The 18,211-nt window shown below is 38.6% G+C and overlaps 1 pseudogene; it reads right to left on the minus strand.

Annotated features, from left to right (window-relative positions):
• Positions 1-5,513: 5,513 nt before the first annotated feature.
• LOC140135610 (scavenger receptor cysteine-rich domain-containing protein DMBT1-like) overlaps positions 5,514-18,211 on the minus strand; it is a 35,813-nt pseudogene continuing 23,115 nt past the window's right edge.

Raw genomic sequence — 18,211 nt, forward strand, 5'->3', positions numbered from 1 at the left:
ATGGGCAAGTTGAATTTACTGGGTGGGCAAAATAATTTACTGGGTGGGCAAATGCCCACCCAGCTAACATGTTATTTACCTCCCTGTCTGGAATAGAACAATGCACTATTCAAGGACTCCACCCCCTATCCTGGGAATGTAGGGCACTGGTAAGAGGTTAATAAAATGTGCATTGGTCATTTCATGGAAATAGTCTTATCTACTATTTCCATGGTTATTTGGAGGGCATTGTGAAAATTCTAAACATTTTGCACTTGGAACCAAGGAATATCCTGCGGGGTGCCAACATATTACCAATGCAAAGTTATTAACCTCATTCATAACTGTTACTCAGGCTCTTCAATTCAATTTACAAAATAACACAAAAAGTTTGTAAAAATAAACAATGTTAACAATTTGCTTTCTAAAAATCAAACAGGTTAAAACAGGATGACCAATAACAGAAGTGTGAATCACAATCTGTGCAAATAAGGTAGCACGCAATCCAAACACAGAAGGTAAGCCCACAAGCAGTTTGTTCAACGCACAACACCCCGCGCACGTAGGTTACCAATATTTATGTTGGAACAATTATGCATTTTACGGGCAAATGTGATTGGATCACATGCATTACGTATATTCATGAGGTTATGAATCGGGATTGTGAACCGGCATTACATAGTCATAAACTGGTTGGTACACCCCAGGGGTACGTCCGTGCAGTGTTTTGGAACCTGACTTTTGTGTAATTTCCCGACCTTGCAAATCCGGCGATGTGTATGGTAGCCTAACAATGGGATAGTGGGGGCATGTAATGCCTACATGCAGTGGTGGCAGAAGCATTAAAATTGTGTGGAGGGGGCCAAGCATATTTTGTATGAGCTATGCTTGGACATTCGGGCTCGAAGCAAGCGAAAATGTTTCCATTTCAGACTATTTTAGCCCAAAATGAAGGTGAATTTTGGTATTTGATGAACCATTGCTCACTACTTTGACCCAAAACACTTGTATTTCTGGCTGAAAGGAAGATGCACAGGGCAATTATTGTCTTATTTTTTATTTTTTTCTATTAGAATTTTTAGGTAGATGGTCCCCCATAAAAAAAAATTAGGGGGTGTCCTATGCACCCCCTGCTTCCGCCACCTATGCCTACAGGGATCCCCAAGGGTCAGGGAAAGTAAATAGTCTGAAAATTACAAGCCCATCATATCCCCACATTCCCTAGGATAGGGGTTGGGGAAAGTACTTAAAAAGTGCATAACAAAGTAACAAACCAAACCTTTTTACAACTCTGTGACTTGGGGATCGGCCCCTGGAAGTACTCTTCAACATATCATTCCTGATTTCTGCCACTACACTGTGCAAATGTTGACATATTATAATAATGCGAACATGTACACAATTATTGCTACTGACATCAATGCCATAATGGAAGTTTTCTTTGGTACACACCATAACAGACCAGAGAAATATCTTACCCTTCCCAGAATGCTTTGCAACATGGTACATCATCTCAGTTTATGACACTTCTATTACTTTGTACAGGTTTTCAAGTTAAAAATGGACTAGCTAAACATGGGTCGATAGTTATGAAATAAAACATGATTTGCAAGCTCTGGACGTGCTCTGTTCATTGAGGTCACTATCGACTCATGTTGCCATAGATAGCAAATCAGTACAGAAAATGGAAATGTTGAAATGGAAGAAATGCATTGTGGGAAGTCTAAGATATCTTCTCTGCATTGGTATATACCGTATTGTTTGTAATAAACGCCCCGGGGGCGTTGCATTTTTCCAAAAGGGGGGCGTTTATTGGAAGTGAATTGTCAGTGAAAAAAGCTTAAAAATCGGTTTCAATTTCCGATGGTGCTCCTGTTAAAAGGAGGGTTTACGACCATACAAGATGGCGACGCCCACTGAAAATTACAATTTCGTGGGAAATACAACAAAATTACACAATCTGTAAGGCTGTAAAGTGCATGGAATTAGTGAAATTTTACCATAATTAGGCAATGAAATGGATGGGAGTTGAGTCAAAATAGGTTTTTCCATGCAATTTAGCGATCGTGACTGACATGACTGATGCAAGTTTTAAGCTTACCTACACGATATGGCATGGAAATGTTTGCATTTTTGTCAATTTTTTACAGAAAAATTGGAGGGGGGCATTTATTAGAGGGGGAGTGTTTATTACAAACAATACGGTATATATATATATATTGTAGACAGAATTAAAAAGACTAGTTTGCATCTGACGTCAGGGAAAGGCGTGGCGTGATTGGTTGCTGACCTGTGTAGTGCCAGGAAAGTTGAGAAAGAACTTTCCTGGTAGTGCAAATGTATGGCATTTTAGTTCTGGTTGACAGGACTAGTCTTTTTTTAATTTGATCTTCAATTATATATAGAACTGCAAACGTGGTCATTTTCGCGCAAGTAATTCTTTGCACTTTTCACTTTGTGAGTGTAAAAATTAACACCATGAAAATTGTCACTTTTACAGTATTCAATTCAACTTAAAATTCAAACTTTATAATTATAACACTGGAACGTAAAAATGAAAAAACTTGGAGTACTGCTGCTCAATTTGAGCAGCTCAAACCTCAATAACAAAAGTATAATAAAAATAGGAATTAAAACAAGTACTGGAAGGCAAATCCAAATAATAAAGTACTTACTAAAACCTTTGTATAAAACATCTCAATATTACAAGTTAACCTTTAAAAAACAATTATGATGTGCTGCACACCAACATATGTTTGTTTGTAAAACAGGAAGACATAAACAAACAAACAACACAAGCAAAAGTGCGAGTGGTTCTTGGTAAATGGTTCAATCATTTCCAATGAAACATTTGTTTTAAGTGTGCCAACATCATGATCAACCTGATATTGAAAGCATTGTGAAGTGCTAGAGTCTACAAAAAACCATACATGCTTGTGGACTTGCCAAGCAGGGTCCGTCGGTCAGAAGTTTTACTTAATATTTTTCTTTCTTGTAGGGCTAAAAAAGTCGAATCTACATTTGTGACCATCCTCCACAACTGAGCCCGCGGATGTCGCCAGTGCCACTATTGAAATATGCTCCATTGAACTTAACAATAAACAATAGGAAACAAAGGATTTATTGACTTTTTATTTACCTTGCCCTCTTTCTTTTCGATTTATTGACTGTTTTATTGATTTTTCACTACTTAAATATCAAGTACTATAGACATGATATACATCATTTTAAAGCTAATTTCAAGCAGAATATTTTGGTTGAATATTTCAAAAATGATGATTGGCGACTTCAGGGCTCAGTTGTGCTGGATGGTCACATTTTAAAGGACGGAGTGCCCATCTGTCTTTCATTAGCAATTAAGCCAGACTTCACCATGAAATGTTGCTGTTGGGGGATCGCCACACCTCCTCCACAGCAAGTCTGTTACCATCCCAGCATTTAAGAATGCCGGTACCCATTTATACACCTGAGTGGAGAAGAGTAATCGAGATAATGTGCCTTACTCAAGGATGACCTTGCCGAGGTTAGAGAAGTGATTATTTAGCCCTACTTAATGGAGGTGTTTTGGTGGAGGGGAATGAAAGAAGGAATGAAGAAGATGAAGAGAATTTTTTCCTTAGGTATGGTTTTGAACCATTGCCCCCTCAGATGCTAGACACATGAATGGCAATAGCGTGCTATGTGGGTGTACCATTAAGCTTTCAGTGCCCGTATGGGTGTTCGCATGATGATGCAATCAGATCAATCATGTGAGATATTAAGATTGGACCACTTTTTATATAGATTTTATAGGACTATTTCTGATCACTTCACTTCTACTCCTACAATCTTCAATATAAAGGGCAGCACAAAAATTTTCTTTGAAAATAACATACTATGTGGTAATGAAGGTATTGGTAACAAAGTAATACATGTACATCGAGAAAGATGTTACATTATTTCAAAGGCTTCACATGAAATTCACATTGATTTCATTCCATTCCAAGTCTATAATAATTATATGATATTATTACATTGTAGTATAGAAAAAAGTTTTTGACTATATTTTTAGGCCAAGAAAAATAAAAGGTTGGTCTCTCAAACCCGCAGAGACGTATGTGAAAGCCATTTTAGCGCAGAGCCCTATGTGATGGACCATTTTTTAAAGACTTGTTTTTTAAGATGCACATAACTTCGTCATAATAGCGTCATAGGGGCACAAATTTAGAAAATCCCATAGGAAAATTGCCAAAAAATGGCTTGTGCCCCCCATCAGACCCGGTGCCCCCCAATCATGGTCAGTGCACCCCTAATATGATAACCCACGCTATGCCACTGTATAGCACATAGCTATTTTGCAAACTGTTTGAGAGAGAAACCTTTGGGGTTTTTTGGCCTTATTTTCAAGACTTTTCCAAGCAATTTATAGATCATAATAGACATCATATCACACAATATGGAATACATATTACAATTATTGCCACATATTGTACAGCAATGGATAAAACTACATGGCTGTATCATATTATCATGTATGCTGCATACTGACAAACAGCAGACAATATAAACTATCCATGTCCCTTTGTATTATACTAACTACAGAGGGCATTATTCTTATTGCCACATGTTGTACAGCAGTGGATAAAACTACATAGCTGTATCATGTTGTCATGAACACTGCACACTGACAAATATCAGGTGACTATAATAAATGTAGGAGTAGTGATGTAACATAACGATGGGTCAAACTATTTTTGAATGTATTGCCCTGCACTAGATGTAAGCTGTACCTCTGCATCGCACCATACATTTGTAGATTATCAAAGAATAGGCACAAAGACCTTGATCGTAATTCAATACAAATTTCACATTATGCCGAGTACATGTACATTTCACTCTCACCTGTACGATTTGTGTCTTTGAAAAGAGCTGTATTGTATTCAATCTATGATTGCACACATACACACGCAATGACAGGTGATGAGTGCAGCCTGCTTAGTGCATGGCAATACATTTAAAACTTGCTTTGACCCATCACTTAGGTAATTATCCTGTTACAGCACTACTTCTTCAGCGAATCGTCTGCATCCATTTTGCTTCCTCAACAGAGTGATGTCAGTACTTAATCAGAATTACTTTGTGTGCGTAAACATGCCAGTTGTTTGAGTCAACACACACGATTTAGCACTACTTGCACTGGAGTGCACACTGATGTCACTCTCATGAGGAAGCCAAATGGACTTTACAAAGGGCAGCGTTATCAATTTGTATAGAGTACAGTCCAATCTCCCTAATTTGGACATCATTTATACATATCTCTTTGTTATCTGGATGTGTGAATGCCACAGGAAAACATGCTTTTAATGCTTTGAAACCAGAGAAGATATCATACTCTTCCCAGAATCCTTTGCAACATGATGCATCACCTCATTACAGCAAATGACACTGCTATTACTTTGTATAGGTTCCCTTTGTTTTCATTATTGGGAATGTCTTGGCTAAACACAGGTCGATAGTTATGAAACAAACATCTTTTGCAAGATCAGGATTCAGGATGTGCTCTGCTCATTGAGGTACTTTTTGTCACTATCGGCCCATGTCGTACTAGATAGCAAATCAGTACAGAAAACTAAAATGGAAGAAATGCATTGTGGGAAAGGTGAGATATCCTCTCTGCTTTGAAACTTTAATTTCATGCTCTGAAGCATACAGAATGACATCTATGTCGCATAATTACAAACTATCTTTCAGTGTTATTACCCTATGTTGAATTTTGGCACCTTTGGTCATTCCATAGAGAATAACACATAACTCACTTTAATATCCAGATTGTCATTTCTATCATGGCCAGATATAAAAAGTTGGCTGTATAAGCCAACTGTTGCCATGGTTTCTACCTGCACTCAGCCAATCGTCTATAGACACTCCACAGGTTATATAAGGAAAGTTTGCAGAAATCTTGTGATTTACAACAACATAAAGCAGAAAGATTTTATACTGGCCATTTCATATCCTGAAAAACACTTGGTATTACCTTCATGAAAGCCTATTTAGAGTTAGTTTGGTACAATTCTGGTTTACCCTGCGCACCATGTGCTTTCAATACAATTCTGGTTTACCCTGCGCAACCCATGCTTTCAATACAATTCTAGTTTACCCTGCTCACCCTGTGCTTCCAATATAATTCTGGTACGGTTTACATGTAGGCGTCTGGGCATTATGCCTGTTCATAGCGCACTATAAATCACTGTATAACCAAAGTATAATAAAGAATAAATTTGAGTCGGTACTCTTCGGCTCCAGCCTCTTTGCTTATACCCTAACATGTGAAAAACTAAAGGCAAGGTGACTAAAGAAAAAGGTGCAGTGCATACACCATGTAGCTTGCATTCCAGTATTTACAGTAATTGAAGAATGCATCAATTGCACACTGATCAGGCCTTCATTTTTGAGGAGCTCAATTGCACCAGAGCTCCTACAGCTCTCCTTAACAACATTTCAGGAGTGTGATTTACTGAGCTCCTCACTACTTGAATCCATATGTTTTAATACAGATATTAAAAAAGTGAGCTCCTTGTTGAGCACCTTAATAAACTCAGGAGAGTGATTCACAGAGCTCCTGCAATTTTCAAAAATGAAGGCCTGACTGATGTCACAGACTTTTTTTGGAAGGAAAATAGACTATTTACATCACAGATTACAATGAGGGTTACGTGACTGCAGTCACAGTAACTTTGTCTGCAGTTCTATCATACGACACTGTTGTGTTTTCAAGCTCTTGGTAACTAGGTGGTGGAGAGAAATCCGGAGGCTGATGATGCAGAGGGGGCGCTGCTGTAGATTGTTGCTCAATATTTCTGCTGCTATGGTTTGCAGCTACAGTTCCTGCACCAGGATTTGCAACAATGCTATTGAATGATGGCAGCAGATCGGGCGAGGGTGATCTGTCAGTGTCGCTGGATAAATTAGCAGTTGCCCATCCGTTTTCAATGGATACAGGTCCATCGTTCACTAAGGTATAGTTATTTGGCACAGCAACCTGTCTGGGAGGAGGAGGAAGTCGCCCTGCTGAGGCCATAACCTCTCTCTGTTGTTGCTTGCGCATATGACGGACAACACAGAAGACTATAGTAAGAAAGACACTCATGGAAAGAAGTGCAATGATGACAAGATTCCGTGTGGTAGCACTACTTCCTGCAAACAAGAACAGAATACAAAAATATTATTATACAGGAAATATATTTAAGTATATTGCCGATAGCAATCATTAGGCATGCTGGGAATGAAAAGAGCTCAAAATATACCAAATTCATCACCCACGGCAGCCAATTTGAGCCCTTTTCATTCCCAGCATGCATCACTTTTACCCATCAATTGCTATCCGCAATATACCTTATGTTGGGCATTTAACGTGCACTTCAGTGAAAAGGTCGAATTACCAAACAGCATGCAAAAAAATGCTTCATCAGGCCTGCCAAATTTAGCTTCCCCTCTTGGCCTGCCAAAAAACCTTTGCCCCCCTTTACACATGCCAACATTTCGCTAAAGCCCGAAATGTTGGCATGTGTAAAGGGAGGGCATAAAGGCTGCAGGTGCATTACTTACCTTCCATGAGCGACATAACAATATGGCAGATTTACCAGAGTGTTACACTCAAGGCAATTTTGAGTTGCTACTCTTTGGCTCCAGCCTCTTTGCTTATACCCTAACATGTGAAAAACTAAAGGCAAGGTGACTAAAGAAAAAGGTGCAGTGCATACACCATGTAGCTTGCATTCCAGTATTTACAGTAATTGAAGAATGCATCAATTGCACACTTATGTCACTGACATTTTTGGAAGGAAAATAGACTATTTACATCACAGATCCAAGTGAGTGTTACGTGACTGCAGTCACCGTAACTTTGTCTGCAGTTCTATCATACGACACTGTTGTGTTTTCAAATTCTTGGTAACTAGGTGGTGGAGAGAAATTTGGAGGCTGATGATGCAGAGGGGGCGCTGTGGTAGATTGTTGTTCAACATTTCTGCTGCTATGGTTTGCAGCTACAGTTCCTGCACACGGATTGGCAACAATGCTATTGAATGACGGCAACAGATCAGGCGAGGGTGATCTGTCAGTGTCGCTGGATAAATTAGCAGTTGCCCATCCATTTTCAATGGATACAGGTCCATCGTTTACTAAGGTATAGTTAATTGGCACAGCAACTTGTCTGGGAGGAAGCCGCCCTGCTGAGGCCATAACCTCTCTCTGTTGTTGCTTGCGCATATGACGGACAACACAGAAGACTATAGTAAGAAAGACACTCATGGAAAGAAGTGCAATGATGACAAGATTTCGTGTGGTAGCACTACTTCCTGCAAACAAGAACAGAATACAAATAATTAGAGTCACGTGGTAGCCGTGACCAGCAAGTTTTAAAAACAAACGACTGATAAAGAAGACTAAACAGATGCTCCCGCGAGACTATATTTACTTGGGGGCCTTAACGGGGGGTCGACTTTCATGGTAGGATTTTACTCGTTAGAGTGTTGACCTGCTTCACATACTGGGCACACGGCCAATGACTTCCCAGTCGGGTGAGTTGTTCCATTACTTACATAGGGGCGGGCCACCAGCCACTTGCCTTAAATATACACATAAGGGCCCCTATGGGTTTGTTCGGTTTTCCTTCCCGTAAGCAATATTCTATAGCCTTCCAGACTGCTCCAGCAGCCTTTCAGGCCATAGGCTATTGCCCCCAGAGCCCCCGCCTGTTAACTATGCCGCAAGGCAAAGCCGTAACAGGTGGTCCGCGATTGACATGCAATCTTCGAGAACGTGGGGGTTGGTAACTACAGAGAGGCGATTAGGAACAGGAGGGCTGATGGAATTGCCTCCTGCGTCTACAACCAGTATACATGTAGTAAGAATAGCAAATCAAAGTAAAGCAAAGGGTAAGCAGCATGCGGGAGAAAGGCAAGGGCATGCAGGGAGAAAGAGGGCACAGTGTCATCACCCCGATATCTTCATGGCAGAAATCGCCATGGTAGGGTGAATCCACCGCCACACATGGCCATTTTGTTCCGACCGGTTTAATAGTTTTGAGATGCATAATGGGCCGAAGGACATCTGACTAAGGCTACTGACAATAGCCTGGTGACTGACCTCGCTGTGTGTGAGTTGAGCATGGTACTGCTTAGGTCACTGCTTTTAGACTACCTCCACGATTGGCCTATACACTGCGCTATCTAGTCGGCACATATAAAATCAGAATTATTGTCAGTTTTTGAGTTCAAGACGCAAGCTTCTTTCTCAAGACGCAAGCTAACGACTATCATATCTGTTCAACACGTATATTCAAGTGCAAGGAACCACGTCTGGCTTCTTTAGATGAAATCATTTACGAGAGATATTCATCATATTCTACCCCGGTATCCAAAGATTTTGTCTGAATATCAAAATCGTGCATAGCACATTCACGTGTATCGATCCCGGGTATTTATTTTAGTATCTCTGCTGTACCAAGTAATTATTAGCCAGGCGATGTCGGTGTGGAGGGGTTAGGTAAGGAGAGCAAAGCAAAGGTTGGAAGTGCGCATCATGCAGCCATTTGCTCTATTTACAGCTAACATTAAAACACTTCAGTTCCATTGTTCTATGATATTTTTCACTGCATACAAAATGTATCTAAAACCATGCTTAATGTTATTTACAGTCCCAAGTGTAATATCTTGACAACTAAAAATCAAAAAGGGACAAAGTCCTACAGTCAATCATTGTTTGATAATAAACAAACTTTTTTGCTTTATTTCACGCGGTATTTCATAGCGTAAATTAGTGGAAAATAATACTGATCCAGAATTTTTGGACACATCTACAGCCCTCGGTGGGCATCACTTTCACACTACTTTTTCAGATTCACTTCCATACATACAAATTCTGAGCCCCATTCGCCAAAAAAAAAATCAAGATTTTCACAATTATATATATTTTGTTCTTATCGGACGACGCATCCATTCATATAAAAAATACTGTACTTCAACACAGTAATTTACAGTGTCCTGTGGCCTACATGTAATGGTTCGGGCGTTCGACTCTAAATACGCTTACCCGAGTTCGAAATCTGATGCCCAACTGATTATTTTTTCAATGTTTTAATAAACAATTTATTGTCATTAATCAAGGATAACATAATTTTAAACATCCAATGCTATTGTGATATTATTTTTTATTCATAACTTCCGCGTACGTATCACGCCATATGTGCGTCCAAATTAAATTGCTCGTTAGATGATATACGCACACCGGCGCGGAGGTTATTGATATCCATCAATGACCTCCGCGTATGCTTACGCGGTACATTGACTTCCGCGTAGTGCGCATCTGTTGCGCCGGAACTCTACACTCGCACGCAACTACATGTACCATATTTGCGGGACGGTATAACAATTGTCATGTTCTACGATAGCTGAAGATGACAGAGAGCCAGGTCTCTAGATCGATTCAACAACCATTCATACATATCACAATCATGTTTTATTGTCCTATTATCATGCGAATTGCCCCATGGTACGACAAAAATTTATTTTAAAAATGAGAATGACAATGAGTGACGTCATATTGCATACCCTATATTGTTAACCTGATCTAGTTTCTTGTGTTATTCAGATTTCTTTTGATCCTTGATGATGTTGTATCACACTGTGTTTTTTTTATAAATAGGCCCTTAATATAATAAACAATCTCCCTGAGAATCAAACATGTTGCTTTATAACTGCGCATTAGTTATTTGGAGGGCATTGTGAAAAATCTAAACATTTTGCCTTTGGAACCGAGGAATATTCCGAGGTCCAAAGCAAAATGTTTAGATTTTTCACAATGCCCGACATATTACCGATGCAAAGTTAATCACTTTGATCTTTTAACTTTACAAAGTAACACAAAATTTTCCTCAAAAGTTTGTAAAAATAAACAATTTTTACATTTTCCCTTTCCCAAAATCAATCAGGCTAAAACAAGACGACCAATAACAAAAGTGCGTACGTATCACAATCTGTGCAAATATGGTAGCACGCAATCCAAATACGGCAGCCAGGGCGTGCACAGTTTGTTGGACGCACAATACGGCGCACGCGGTGGTCAATTGTGTGCGACATTGGAACAATTACGCATTTTACGGTCAATTGTGAGATATTAATGACCTCGATTTGCGTTCACGTTTTCGCAAATAATAAAATATGATTGTATCGCACACAATCGCCTTTATTAATGAGGTTATGAATTCTTTATATTACCTTTACGAAACTGGTTTGGATGTCTTGATACTGGGTACTCTTCGCTGAAACAAATCACGCCAGCATCCTCAAAATGTTCACAATTAATCTCCCACTCTTCATTTGCAGGGCACTCAGAAAGGTTCACCTCAGACCCAGTGCAATGGACATTATCCAATAGTATGGATCCTGATCCTGGCCCGAATTCGCACCACCGAGGGCGTGAGGGGCGTGTCCGTAGCGAGTTGGCGGCAAACCACAGCCGCATCATTGATATCCCACTGATCATCACAGACTGTACCCCATTCACCATTGTCAAATTGGACTTCAACTCTGCCTTGGTTTGGATACGGTCCATCGATAAGTCTCACTGCATATAGGCAAGGAAAAAGTGAAAGAATTACAAATTGGTGGCATCACTGTCCGACATCTATTATACCATTGTTGTATGAGCAATAGAAATTATGCTTATAAATAACTTTTACTTACCATAATATGGATTGCTCAAAGGCCTACAAACCACTCCAGCATCTTCGGTATGTGTACACCCTTCTGAATTTAACACCTGTGCTTGGCATTCCCCAAGATTAGATTCCGTTCCGGTGCATTTCACATCGTAAAGCAATATGGGTCCTGTTCCTTGGCCAAAATATGCTGCCCCAACTGCCTTTCGGGCAGAGTAAAATCCAAGCTGTCTACAGACGACTATGGCATCGTGCAGGTCCCAAAAATCATCACAAATTGTACCCCAGTCATTGTTGATGAAAACTTCTACACGGCCTTCGTTGAGTGTATTACCATTGACTAGACGAACTTGGAAGTCACCTTTTAATAAATTAAATCACAGAAAAGATTTCACAATTTGAAAATTTATTGCTTGATATTTGCAAAAACAAAAGATGTGTTTATTTACTTTGAAATTTGAATAAACTTGTATTGAACTTTTGATTTACACATGGTGAGAGCGCAAATCGGCCTCATCACACAACTGGGTCCAGCCTCACTCTGGCCCCACTGTAATCTGAATGAGGCCAAGTGAGTCCAAATCAAGGTCAGCCCCATTAACTGCGGTCTGTCACACTCACAAATAGTTGTACTCATCTTGGGACATGTAGCCAGGACCCAGTGAATTGGACCTGAGCCTAATATTGTGCAAGAAGGGTAGAACATATTTCTGATAATTCTCTGCAAACTACATTATTTACTCAAGTGAATATAATCTCTGCGGCCCAACACCAAATGTGGCCAGATCTGGTCCAATCAGGCTAAAGTCGGAAATAATGAAACTAAGATATAGGCAAAAAGTGAGAAGAAAAAGCAATAAAAATCCACCGATCAATCTATCGATGGATTGATCCATCGATTCACCGATCAGTCCACCAAATGATTGATTGATTGATTGATTTTTGGGCGATAGAAACAGTTCAAACAATAAAATTACTACACCTTTATCTTGACACTTCCTCATTTGCTCACCCTGTTCCTTTTTAAAGGAATTTTTATTTACCTTCTACCGCATCCCCACACATCACTCCAGCATCCTCTGCATGTGAGCAATCACCTATGCCCAGGTTATTCAAGGTACAATCCTCAAGCTTTGTTTCCTGCCCAGTACACTTCATGTCATCCAATATAATCAGTCCAGTGCCACGACCAAAGTAGGCTTGGCCGGGTGCTGCGATGGGGCCTGGAAGACCCAGTTGTCGGCAGACACGGAAGCAGCTTGCAGATCCCATTCATCATCGCATATGGTCCCCCATTCTTCTTTGTAGTACACTTCCACACGGCCTTCAAAACTAGATCGTCCATCAACTAAGCGAACATCAAAGTCTGCAAAATGAAGAAAAAAATCATACATGTAGGAAGATTATTATAATTGTACCCATACCACATAAAATTATTGGTCTTCTCACTAGGGACTAAGACACAGCTATTTGTCGCATCTTAAAAGTGACGGATGATCATCATCCTTCGGCTGCAGAGCAGGCAACTACAAGTTTCCTCCAGCTGCATCTGTCTTGAGCCATTACTGATAGTAGCATGCTGTCCATATCCCCCAAAACACACTGTCACTGGATACATGTATTTCCAGAACAAGGCTCGTTGACGTCCGGGTTTCCTCTTGCCATGAGTTGGGACATGATATGGGCCCGGGATATGGGATGGATGATAGGATATTCACTATAGAGACAGGAAAGTGATGATAGCTCTAAATGAACCAAAACAAGATTGTTCAATATGGATTTAAACAGGGTGCATTTATTCCCAAGTTAATCCCAACTGAAATCTCTTGTGTTATTATATATAGCTGCCTAAAGAAAATAGTGTTAAAGAGTAGGTCAATATTATTTCTTTCCAGGATCTGTGATATTATACAACAGTGGTAAGAAGTGTCTCAGGCCAAAAGTCAGTGAGTGGGTACAATACAAGATTAGTGTTACTTAAGGTACATCCACATGGAGCAAGCCTTGAAATAAGCAGACTGGAACCAGGAGCAATTTGTTTTGAACATTGCTCCTGGTTCACTGGGATTTTACAAGAACCAGGAGCAATTTCAGAAGAAACAGGAGCAATTTTCAATATTAAATCCTTTTCCTGCATATACAATACAGCATACCAGCACGTAACCAGGAGCAATTTATTTTAGAAATTTGCTCCTGGTTCATGTGAATTTTACAAGGACCAGGAGCAATTGGTGGCTTTACGAGAGTAAATTTGCTCCCCGCGCCCGCTTATTTCAAGGCTTGACATGGAGGGCTTTTTGCTTAAGGTGGATTTAAGTTTTGCTTGAAAATGAAGAAGCACATGCACCAAGGGTCAGAGGGGAACATGACCTAATAATGCAGTTTGCACTCAAATATTGAATCAAATAAGGCTGACCCACAAGAGGAATCCCAAGGATTGATATAAGGGGCGTCATTTCCGCTGCATTTGCATAATATTTTTGGGTGGGGGAAAAATGCCCCAAACTTTTGGTTTCCTATATTTTTGGCCTTAACTCAAGAACCACAAGAACTATGGGAATATAAATATGATTACTGGTTTCCTTGACTCATTTCGTGTAAGACAGATATATATTAATTAATGTAAGAAGTATACTACGGTTCTTTTTAGTTAAATGGCTAACACTGGAAATGGCTCCCTTTCATCTGTAGTAATTGAACAAACTCAAAATAGCCATATGGTACTACATTGTATGAAATTCAGTCTTCTGACAGAACCAGTATTATGAATGGCCCATTTCTGCTTTTATTATTCACTGATAATTACAAACATGGGATGGTGGGATAGCACTTTTTAGTATTCAAAAAATGATTCTCACCAAATCAGTATTCTATGTACATGATATCTCATTTTCACTTGTTCCAGTTATGGGCATTTATTGATAGGTCACTCACTGCATTACACTTTTTAAAGTATTCATTTTTAAAAGTATTAATTTTTGTGTATGAAATTGATGCACTTTGCCAATTTTGATTAACTTACAGTTGCTTGCTTATAAATTTGTGATTTAAGAACATTTTTACATAAAAGAACAAGTTCACAAGTTTTATTTTTGCAGAACCTGGATTGAATGCGAAAAACATGAAAATTAATGTTCTGCTGACATTTCCAATTTTACAGTATTTTAGGTGACATATTCATACTGTGTTTATGAGCGTGCTTACGTGTAAGCTCAATTGTTTTTATCCAAAAGACAACACTTTTGAGTCTGCCATTCTGGTCATTTCATGTGAAGTGTCAATTTACAATGCACAAATTAGTGAGCACAATATTACACCTGATCTTCACACGGATACAGGGTTGCCTGAGCCACTATTTCACAGCTAAACCAAATTGCAGGAAAATATTGCATGAACATGCAAAATATTGTGATTACGTGTGTGATTCGCCTTGTGTAACGCAGCACAGTGCAACACAGTCAAGTCACATTTGGTGTGTTGTTAATGACAGCAAACATGTGTATTAAAACAAAACAAAAAATTATTTTGAATTTTTAGCACACTAAAAGCAGACATTTTGGATTCATGGTGCAAAAAGATGCAATTAAGACCATGCACCAGAAACAGTTTTCGCAAGCATGAAAGTTTTAAAATAGGATGTTATTTTTGATATCTAAGACATCAATTTCTCAGACTTCATTTTTGAAAATATCAAACAATTTTTCATTTTATGACAAGATAACTTGTGCACTTTTTGCACTATCGTTTAGAGTACATCTAAACTGTAAGCTTTTCTAATTTTTTCAAAATGTAGGCCTATATTTTTAAAACAGAAATGTTTTATACACATTATGTGCAATTTTTGGCTGAATAGAATAGAATTGACAAAATTACCAAAATTGATTTTTTCACATGTTTTTCCCCCTCAATATTTTAAACAATGAGGCAAACTTCCAAAAATTTGAAAAAAACCTTCCGATTAATTTCATGTCTCTACTTAATATCTGTCAAGTTGAATTTTTGCTTAAATAAAAATGGTTTATCATTTTCATCATCCACAAAAGGTCCAATGATCAATGTTTACCATAATGTATTGACACTTAAAGTATAAATAAAAATTCCTTTAAAAAAGGAATGGGGCGCCCAATGTGAGCTTGGACGTGATATGGTGAATTCCATGGTGTTTAGATTTGGTATTATAATGATTTTTTTCTAGGGAAGAGTAGGAGATGATCAAATGCAAGAGAAATGTGTTTGATTGGGGAAGGTGTATGACACAACCATTTTGGATGTCATGATCAATCCAATTTATCATTAGATCTTAATTTTTAATTATCAAGCTCTGCTTGTCAAACGTTTTTAATCACACCATTTTGCCAAATTGCCTATTTTTTCCAGGCCTGGTAACAGTTCTAACACACAATTCCCATCGTTCCCATCGCACTTTTTTTTCATGCTTCATTAAGTGTCAATAAGACAGATGAGGCAGGTGACCCTTCAGATAGAGGCCTTACACCATGTTAAGACAAACTCTGTCAATGTGTTTTTTTTATCACAAATATATGACTGCTGAGGGAAATAGGGCCCCATTAATAGCTTGCCTGAGTACAACACAGGCCTGTACATGTACATCATATCATATGTTATGTTAAAAGCTGCTTCTGGTAAATTTCTTGACTTTCCTACATTGTAACAGTATTATCCCCATGATGAAATTAATTAGGGTACTACATGTATGGAAGCTGATATGTAAACCATTACCATACCAATTAGCAAAGTATTAATCGCAGCATGTTACAGATCTGCATTGTACAGTCAATTAGTCAAGCCAAATACTGTATGTAGTACAAATGTAGCCTATACACCATTCTTTCTCTGAGATCAAATGTTTTGACATGTATACCAAATTATTTACCAATTCTTTTCAGTTTAAAATGCTCCAAAATCATAAATTACCAGTTCTTTTTCGCTTAATATTAATAATGCCCTTTTACATGAAGATCCCCTTAAATTTGACATTTGACCCTTACATGTATGCCTACATTTGTATAACTCAAAAACTGTACATTTGAGATAGGTCAAACTATACTTTTTCTAAATCCTAATAATGAGAGGAATACAATTAGATGGTCTTTATTCATATTCACCCAATTTTGAAATTTGAGCCATGCATTAGCGGCCCTAGCGGGCATTTTGCATGCAAATTACTGTTCCCCCCATGACCCTTTTTGTCCTTTTTGGATATAAATGTGCAGGAGGGTGTTTAGAGTCACTAGTAAGCAAAAACATTGGTGTTCCAATTTTGTCTAGCTCAAACACGAAATTGACTCGTCTATACTGGCAGGCAATGATGACACAAGTCAACTCATCTATTCTAAGGGGCTTAAAATATCACATTTTCAGCTCTCATATCAAAACAGATCGACATACCAGCGTGGGATTGAGGGTCAATGTCATTCAAACAAGATGATGTTACGTTAAATTAAATCGGTTCATCCCCCTTTAATCCTTACTAGCCTTCTATGGGATTCTAATTACTTTGAAGACACTTGGTTGTGATTTGTTTACTTTTGCTTGCACAGCATTAGGATCTCAAACACTCTCATACATGTATGTAAAGGCACAGTTAAACCCCAACCCCTTTGCATACTAAGGAAATACCTTGGGTACAAAAACTAATAACGCATAGCCTGCATCGAGGTAACCACAATTAGTACGCCTCCTTGAGTTTGACATCAAATGGCTCATCGGGGAAACTTCAAAACAACTGGCCATGTTGTAGCCTTTGGCTATGTGTACTAGAAACCCATATCAGATGATGTTATCAACAAAATAATACTTTTACCTCTTCTATTGTTTTTATGAGCCTGGCCTGAATTGAGTAACTTTAACATTTTCTTTAATTTACAACCCCATTTTCATATTCCCACTGTTCTAAAAATGTAAGTACTTTTGAACCATTGAAAACAGGAAGATGTTTTTTTTATTTTAAAAAAGTGATAATTTTACCATTAAAAATATCAACAATTTCACCATTTAGTGTAAAGCCCAGAATTGGGCTATTCCAGAAATTAACGGCACCTACCCTAAAGACGACATGGGATTCCCAAAAAGTTTTCCCATGTCTTCATTATGGGGTAAAAAGCCGTCCTCAGCAATTGCGAGCACCAACATGCGAGGGAGGGTATACACCCCCCACACACACACCCCCACACACATTTGAACATGAGAGTCTGTGATCATTATTTTTAGAATCCAATTAAATATTCATAGGATTAAGATTTTCCCATGTCTTCTTTAGGAGAGCCAAAAATATCTGGATGCGCCCATTTTCTGCTTTACAAATGTCAAGATCCGCTTTTCTCCGCTGTGTAAATTTTGCAATATTAATGAAATTTTCTTAGTCTATGTTCAATGTCACCATTGATTTCAACATTAATAATTGTTTAGTAAGTGACTCACTTCTTAATTTTCCTTTTAAGCTTTTTCAGTTTTTTTTCTCTCTTTTTAGCCAAACTGCTTTTTCTGTGTTTCTTCCCAAATTCCGCAATTTTC

The sequence above is a fragment of the Amphiura filiformis genome, chromosome 16 (genome assembly GCF_039555335.1).
Source record: "Amphiura filiformis chromosome 16, Afil_fr2py, whole genome shotgun sequence".
NCBI lineage: Eukaryota > Metazoa > Echinodermata > Ophiuroidea > Amphilepidida > Amphiuridae > Amphiura > Amphiura filiformis.